This window comes from Bombina bombina, chromosome 4 (assembly GCF_027579735.1).
Source record: "Bombina bombina isolate aBomBom1 chromosome 4, aBomBom1.pri, whole genome shotgun sequence".
In the NCBI taxonomy this organism is placed as follows: Eukaryota; Metazoa; Chordata; class Amphibia; order Anura; family Bombinatoridae; genus Bombina; species Bombina bombina.
Genome location: NC_069502.1, coordinates 896,210,314 through 896,219,419, shown reverse-complemented (window position 1 = coordinate 896,219,419; position 9,106 = coordinate 896,210,314). Strand labels below are relative to the sequence as shown.

At 38.6% G+C, this 9,106-nt stretch overlaps 1 long non-coding RNA gene across 1 annotated transcript; it reads left to right on the top strand.

Moving 5' to 3' along the window:
• Positions 1-1,314: 1,314 nt before the first annotated feature.
• Positions 1,315-1,629, top strand: LOC128655689 (uncharacterized). Its single transcript, XR_008401880.1, has 2 exons — positions 1,315-1,440; positions 1,521-1,629. It is a non-coding gene; the product is annotated as an uncharacterized LOC128655689 (long non-coding RNA).
• Positions 1,630-9,106: the final 7,477 nt, after the last annotated feature.

Sequence of the window (9,106 nt, the reverse complement as noted above, 5' to 3'; positions counted from 1 at the left end):
GCTCCCTCTGGCAAGTCGCCATTACAACCCGGTGTTGCAACTATCATTATAACAGTTCTGTTAGCGGTAAGCCAGTCTCTGAATTTTTACTTTGCTGCTATACTCTAAGATTAGTATCTCAGTTGCTGCTGTTATTTCTGTGACTTTTAGTTTATTCCCTCATATCCTGCTGTTTTACCGTAACTCTGTTCACAATAGCAATTGCTTATTTTTTCTATGATCATAGTACCAATTTTTCCTTGCTTATTTAATTTTTACCCTTTATTAATGTTAAAATCTCAGGTTTATCTGGGCATACCCCTGCTGCATTTACTTTCTCACAGTGACTACCCAGACACATGTGGCAGCCATAGGGAATATGCTCAATTACTGCCTGTATACTAAAACTTTGCAATAAGGAATAAGGTTTTACATAGCTGCCTAATTCCTAAATTTTGTTTTACCTTTTCACTCTGTTGCAAACAACCATACAATTTTTATTGTTTTTCCATTCCAGCAGTTGTGGTCCAAATAACTAAGCTGCACACATTTTTTCTTTCTTAGTTGTGCCTGACATAATACTAAGCCACAAAACTATGGACCCAGCTGGAATGAACGCACATGTGCAAAATATCACACAGAGGGTTGATTTATTAACTGAAGCTGTTAATACTTTGAAAACAGAAAATGATACTTTATAAGCTTATATCAGGGATGTGGTTGATAAGAGGGTACCTATATTAGAACCACAGGTTAGTACACCAGAAAAATTTAGTGGTGAGAGATCTGAGTATAGAGATTTCAAGAATGCTTGTTTGCTTATGTTCTCCCTTAAAGCTCATACCTATCCCACTGATAGAGCAAGGGTACTCACAGTTATATCCTATTTGAGAGGTGAGCCCCGCACATGGGCCAACACTTACTTTGAGAATAACGATGATATACTTAATTCTTTGGAAAGTTTTTTTTCTGCTATGGGTCAGCTATATGAGGATCCATATAAACAGCTTACTGCTGAAACGGCAATGCGAGGCTTGAAACAAAAGAAAAGAGTAGTTGAGGATTACATTGCCGAATTTAAAAAATGGGCGAAAGACACTCAATGGAATGACCTTTCACTGAGAAATCAGTTTAGATTAGGCCTTTCAGAAGGAATTAAGGATGAGTTGTCTAGATCTGAACTACCACATACTCTTGAGGCTTTAATGTCACTTAGCATAACTATAGACAGAAGACTGAGAGAGAGACAGCAGGAGAGATCATTTCATGAATATCCTGCAAAGAAACAAAATACACCCAGCCCCAGCAAATCAACTGCTGAACCTATGGATATATGTTTTATAAAGGGACCATTAACCCCTGAGGAGAAGATCCGACGAAGGGCTAATAACCTCTGCTTATACTGTGCTTCAGACAAACACACTGTCAGGGACTGTCCTTCCCTCCTGAAACAAAACAAGGGTAAGATGTATAAAGAACCTTTTTGTTGTACCACTCAGGATCATGCTCTCCCTTACCTAAATTTATCTCTTCTTTTACAGTGGGAGTCACATCGAATCAACGCTCCCGCGATTATTGACTCAGGAGCTACAGCCTCCTACATAGATACTGTATTCACTAAATTCAATAAAATTCCACTTGTGCAAAAAAGGTCTCCTGTGTTATTACGTGGAATAGATGGTAATCCAATCACATCAGGTCCAGTTAAATATCAAACAATACCCTTACTTGTTGTTACCCCAGACCACCATAGGGAGTATATGTCATTTGATGTAATATCATCCCCTATTTCACCCATAGTTCTCGGTATAAACTGGCTCCGAATTCATAATCCTGAAGTAAATTGGTCTACCTCAACAGTCACATTTAATTCTACATTCTGCTCTACTACTTGTTTCCCAGCTACTATTTTGCAAACCACTGAATCCAATGAGACAATTCAAATTCCTGAGGTTTATAAGGATTATGCAGATGTATTCAGCAAAACCCAGTGCGACAATCTTCCTCCTCACAGGAAGTATGATTGTCCTATTGAGATCATACCTGGCTCTGAGATCCCCACGGGTCATATTTACCCACTCTCAAACCCTGAGTTAACACACCTTAAATCTTACTTAGATGAAAATCTAAGGAAAGGTTTCATCCGTCCCTCCACCTCTCCAGCTAGTGCTGGGATTTTTTTTGTTAAAAATAAGGATGGCTCATTGAGGCCAATCGTAGACTACAGACAACTAAATAAAATTACAGTAAAAAACAGATATCCTTTACCCCTCATCCCGGAGTTAATTGAAAGGTTGGAGGGAGCAAAATTTTTCACAAAATTGGACTTAAGAGGGGCCTATAATCTCATCCGAATTAGATCTGGAGATGAGTGGCTCACGGCGTTTCGAACAAGATACGGATTGTTCGAATACGTCGTGATGCCTTTTGGGCTCTGCAACGCGCCCGCAACTTTCCAGCACTTAATTAATGACATTTTTAGGGACATATTAGATGTCTTTATTGTCATCTATCTGGATGATATTTTAATTTATTCTAAGACCTATCAGGAACACATTTCCCATGTTAGACAAGTTTTATCAAGGCTCAGAGGTAACCACTTGTATGCTAAGGCTGAGAAATGCCTGTTCAATTCACAGACCATATCCTTTCTGGGATATGAAATTTCTCCTTCAGGTATCCATATGGAACAAAAAAAGGTTGATGCAGTTTTAAATTGGCCCATACCAACAACTAAACGTCAAGTTCAGTCCTTCATGGGTTTTGCGAATTTCTACCGCAAATTTATTAAAAATTTCTCCAAACTTGCTCTTCCTTTAACTGTTCTAACAAAAAATAATTCACATTTCAGGTGGACTAAAGAAGCACAATCCGCTTTTGATTTGTTCAAACAAAAGTTCACTTCAGCACCAATACTCCGTTTTCCTGACCCTAATCTACAATTTGTTCTTGAGGTGGACGCCTCAAATTCTGCTATTGGCGCTGTTCTCTCCCAAAGAGAAAACTTGTCAAAACCGTTACATCCTGTGGCTTTTTACTCCAAGACTTTGAATAGTGCGGAACAAAACTATCCTATTGGTGACAAAGAACTCTTAGCCATAAAACTCTCCCTGGAACACTGGCGACACCTCCTTGAAGGTACTTCCATTCCTACACTCATCTATACAGATCATAGGAACCTGCAGTACTTGAAGGCCACTAGAACCTTGTCAGCCAGACAGGTTCGCTGGAATCTCTTTTTCTCTCGTTTTAATTTCCTCATCACATACCATCCTGCTGGAAAGAACCAAAAAGCTGACGCACTATCCCGGTTACCCACAAGTCTTCCACATCAAACGACCGACCAATCCATCATACCAAAAGAAAACTTCATTTCTTTTACTCTCGAAGTCTCATCTAACCTTAAAAAGGAACAGTTGGCCGACTCTACAAAGCCATCACACCTTCTTCAACTTAATACTCAAGGACTTTATTCTCATGATTCAAAGATATATGTTCCACCTTCCCTCAGACTCATTCTCCTTCAATCTGTACATGATTCACCTCTAGCTGGTCATCCAGGTATCCATAAAACTCTCGATCTAGTAAAAAGGGATTACTGGTGGCCTCATATGGCAACTGAAGTTAAGGACTATGTAAACTCTTGTCTTAATTGTACCATTTCAAAAAGGGATAAACACTCTCCCTATGGGTTGCTTTTGCCTTTGCCTACTCCAAAGAATCCATGGTCTGAGATTGCTTTAGACTTTATTGTAGATTTGCCAGTCTCTTCAAAGAATACCACCATCCTTGTCGTTGTAGATCTCTTCACGAAGATGTGCCATTTCATCCCCTTCTCCAAACTTCCTACCGCTTTGGAGACAGTACATTTGCTTCTCAAACATATTGTTAAGTATCATGGACTTCCCACTTCAATCCTCAGTGATCGTGGCAGTCAATTTTCTAGCAGACTATGGTACCATTTCTGTAAAACTTTATCTGTTGAGAGAAAGTTAACTACTGCTTACCACCCGAAATGTAATGGTCAAACTGAACGTTGTAACCAGTGGTTGGAACAATTTTTAAGACTCTTCTGTTCCTCTCAACAACATCTTTGGAGTGACTTCCTGCATTACGCTGAATTTTGTTACAACAACACTATTCATTCCACTACTGGTCAAACTCCCTTCTTTGCAAACTACGGTTTTCACCCCAAGTTTCACATCCTACCATCTTCTACCGTTCCAGTATCTAGTATATCAGATTTGTCTGATTCCATCTCTTCCAACTTTAAAACCATCGAGTCCAACATCATAGCAGCAAAACAACTCCAGAAACAGTATTATGATCGCCGCAGAACTCCGCCTCCTGTCTACACAAAAGGTGATCTCGTCTGGCTATCCACCAAACACCTAAGTTTGAAAACCCCTTCGAAAAAACTTTCTCCGTTGTTCATTGGTCCATACCCTGTTGAACTCGTCATTAATGCCAATGCTGTCCGGCTTAAATTACCCGATAATTTAAGGGTTCATCCCACATTCCATGTATCCCTTCTCAAACCCTATAAGGATCTCAGGGATTTCTCTTTACAAACGTCTCTTCCACCTATTTCTCTCGACCCTGAAATGGAGTATGAAGTTCACTCAATCCTGGATTCCCGTTTCCGCAGGGGACGTATTGAATATCTTGTTCGTTGGAAGGGTTTCTCTACAGATGATGATTCCTGGGAACCAGCTACCAACATATCCGCTCCTCGTTTGATATCTCATTTCCACCAGAGACATCTGGATCGTCCTGGGCCTTGAGCCTCTGGAGTGGCTCCTTGGAGGGGGGATTCTGTCAGGATAATGGCATACTTATTCTCTGCACTGTCCCTTTAAAGCATCCTGCTCCCATTAACATCAGCCTATTTAAGGCCCCTCCCAGCATTTTCACATTGCTTAGTATTGAAGTTTGTTTTAAACCTTAACCTGAGCCTGCTCTCTGTGAGATTTATCATACTACTTCTGTTTGTTGGATTCCTCTACTCCACCTAACTGGATTCCTGTTGTCATCCTCTCCTACCTGCCTGCTTCTCCCTCAGAAGATTCAGCTATTTCAAAAGCCTCACTCCTACCTTTACCTCTAACCCCGTTTCCCCTGCAGCTCACCGGCCTTGGGATTCACCTTTCACGGAGCTCCTCTTCCTCATGCTGTGACGTCATCAGCCAGCTGCTACTGAGCTTCCTTGCTCCCTCTGGCAAGTCGCCATTACAACCCGGTGTTTGCAACTATTATTATAACAGTTCTGTTAGCGGTAAGCCAGTCTCTGAATTTTTACTTTGCTGCTATACTCTAAGATTAGTATCTCAGTTGCTGCTGTTATTTCTGTGACTTTTAGTTTATTCCCTCATATCCTGCTGTTTTACCGTAACTCTGTTCACAATAGCAATTGCTTATTTTTTCTATGATCATAGTACCAATTTTTCCTTGCTTATTTAATTTTTACCCTTTATTAATGTTAAAATCTCAGGTTTATCTGGGCATACCCCTGCTGCATTTACTTTCTCACAGTGACTACCCAGACACATGTGGCAGCCATAGGGAATATGCTCAATTACTGCCTGTATACTAAAACTTTGCAATAAGGAATAAGGTTTTACATAGCTGCCTAATTCCTAAATTTTGTTTTACCTTTTCACTCTGTTGCAAACAACCATACAATGTTTATTGTTTTTCCATTCCAGCAGTTGTGGTCCAAATAACTAAGCTGCACACATTTTTTCTTTCTTAGTTGTGCCTGACAGTGGCATACCACCCTAAGTTAAATTGGGTGTTGTTAGAGTCTAGTACAGAGTGAAATAAAACATGTTGAGTAGCTCCTTTTGTAACTGGTTGTTTATCCTGGTTCCTTCAGGAATTTCTGTGGCAGTCTTAGAAACTGCTGTTTGGCTACACTAACCAAACTTATAAAACTGCAGTGTGGCTATTGTAATACTGTCTAAAAAGTACACATTAAATGAATGTATATTTGAATGTTATTAAATAAATTTGATAGAACAGCATTTTAATATGCTGTACAGCGTAAAAATGTGCCATCATGAGGTACAAAGGGCCTGTCACTGGGGGAGTACCCTTTTTGCACCATTTTTTAAGAGTACATTATAGTACCATAGGACTGAGGTCCAATCTAGTCAATAAAGGTACATATTTGCCTTTGAAAGGTACAATCTGCAAGGGGAACTAATTTGTACCCATGTTAAAGGGTACAGCGGGTGTACCGTTGAGGGCACTGCCCCAGTGACAAGCTGTTGTACCCCTAAAGGTACAATTTTTGCAAAAAATTTTCTGACAGTGTAGGAATTGAAAATCTTATAATTTAACCAAATATTTAAAGGGTTAGAAAGCTTTGCACAGTTGTACCTAAATAAAATACATTATTATAATTATTATATAATGTAATAAAATAAAACTATTTTTGAATGAAAACAAATCTTCTACATACTTTAAATATTTTGTTTAATTTTTCACAAAAGGAGTAGAAATAACTGCCCATTAAAGCCGGTATAGGTTATGTAAATTTTGCTACCGCCCCCCAGCCAATGACAAAGTGGTTGGGCCCGTTAATTTTAATATTACTATTATTTCATTTGTCTGCTTTGCATGCGAACTTGCTTTATAAGGTAATCGCATGTGTACTACTGTCAGTAACTCTCAGCCGCCATATTTGATTTCCTTTTGATCGCAAGCAAATAATATTTAATATGCTCGTTAGTCTAGGGGTACTTTGTACACTTACCTAGAAGATCTTGTTAAAGTTGTTGCCGCTCCTTCCTTGGCAACATACGCTATCCCTGGAACTTCATCGCTCTGGTGCGCCACTCCCTCCAGCATTAATGTCACGATTTACGTGTCTGCCCTCCATCTGACACTTGGATCATGACGCGCCGCAGGAGAGAGGATAGAGCTGGATGAGTGTGCGCATGTGTTGGCCAGAAAATCATTTTAATGCGCATGCGGGCCGCCATGATATTTCTACCTAGGTAGAACATTGGTATAGGGCCCGCATAATGAGTATAACAATGGGTTTGTCACAATATTATTTTTTTAATCAAAATTAGAAGAAAATTACATAAAACATTTAACAGGTACCAATTACAAATACCTGTATTATATATAGAAGTTTTTAAAAAGTTAAAAAAAATTGGGTTTACTATCCTTTTAAGAGTAATACAGATTAAATGACATATTCAAAACATATTCTAATGTGAGTATATATTAGACAAATACAGAGAAAAAAACATTTGTTTCGGATTAAATTTTCATTACGTTTCGTTTCACCAAATTTTTGTTGCCTGCACTATTTGGTTTTTGTTTTGTTTAAAACTAAATGAAAATCAAATTTCCCTTAAACATTTACATATATTTTCGTTAAAACATATGTAAATGTTTTAAAGTTACAGGTTAAAAGTTCACCTGTAGCTACATACTTACCCCAACGTGCTGTGGAGAGTGCACTAGCCAGATCCTCTTCATGCCAAAGCCCTGACCGTTCTAACAGGAGGCTTAGCAGTTGCAGATTCTGGGTGCCAAGCATGTTAAGCCTCCTGTTAGCATGGCCTGGGTTAGAGCGTTCTCCAGAACTCGTAAAGGTAAGTATAGCCTTGAAAATATAATCAGTATTGTTTTAGTTTTCTTTCAATTTTGTTTTGTTGGTGCATTAATTCAGAAATTGTTTTTTATAAAGTTGGCTCATATGCTAAATTCTAAGCCCTTGAAGGCCGCCTCTTATCTCAGTGCATGTTGAGAGTTTTTTTACAGCTAGACAGCACTAATTCATGTGTGTCATATAGATAACATTGTGCTCACTGCCGTGGAGTTACCTTGGTGTCAGCACTAATTGGCTAAAGTGCAAGTCTGTAAAAAGAACTGAAATAATGGTCAGTCTGCAGAGGCTTAGAAACAAGGTAATCAGAGGTAAAAGGTATATTAATATAACCGTGTTGTTTATTCAAAACTGGGGAATAGGTAATAAAGGGATCATCTATCTTTTTAAACAATAACTATTCTGCAGAAAATGGGCCCTTTAATCTCTAATGTATATATATATATAGATATATATATATATAGATATATATACACACAGTGAGAAGCACACTCACAGGAACAAACAACCGTCTCAATACCATTGTTAGCCTGTTCTATGGCAATTTACTACTTGGGTGCAGCTTCTTTTAGCCCAGTAAATGCTTTTCACAGAGTAGAACTTTCCTGTAGTATATCATTCTGATCCCGCCTATTACAGTCAGTCCAGCGCCGGAATACCAGGCAATTCACTCTGAACAAGGAACATAGCAACCCCAGACGATCGTTTCGGCCTTCATTGGGCCTCGTCAGTGAGGTGTAGCAGTATTCCTCTAAGCACTCTGAGCAAGGAGTCCACGTTTGGATTCCCCTTTTTCCCATAGGGAGACTAAATACACACAGTGAGAAGCACACTCACAGGAATGAACCAGCTCAATACTATTGTTAGCCTGTTCTATGGTGATTTACCACCTGGGTGCAGCTTCTTTTAGCCCAGTAAATGCTTTTCACAGAGTAGAACTTTCCTGCAATATATCAGTCTGATCCCGCCTATTACAGTCAGTCCAGCGCCGAAATACCAGGCAATTCACTCTGAATAACGTACATAGCAACCCCAGACAATCGTTTCGTCCTTCATTTGGCCTTGTCAGTGAGGTGTAGCCATATTCCTCTAAGCACACTGAGCAAGGAGTCCACGTCCGGATTCCCCTTTTTCCCATAGGGAGACTAAATACACATATTGAGAAGCACATTCACAGGAACGAACAACCGGCTCAATATATATATAATTTATTCTATTTTCCTACTATACTTTCACTTGAGCTAATTAATATATATATATATATATATATATATATATATATATATACTGTGTATATATATATATATATATATATATATATATATATATATATAGTGTATATATATATATATATATATATATATATACACACACACATATATAATGCAGCTGTATATGATTTTTATATTATTTCTGCTGTTTTTATTTTTTCTCTGTAGTTTGCTTGTGTTGACCTTTTTTTTTTTTCTCTAACACTCCTTACCTTTCACTCTCACTGGCCTT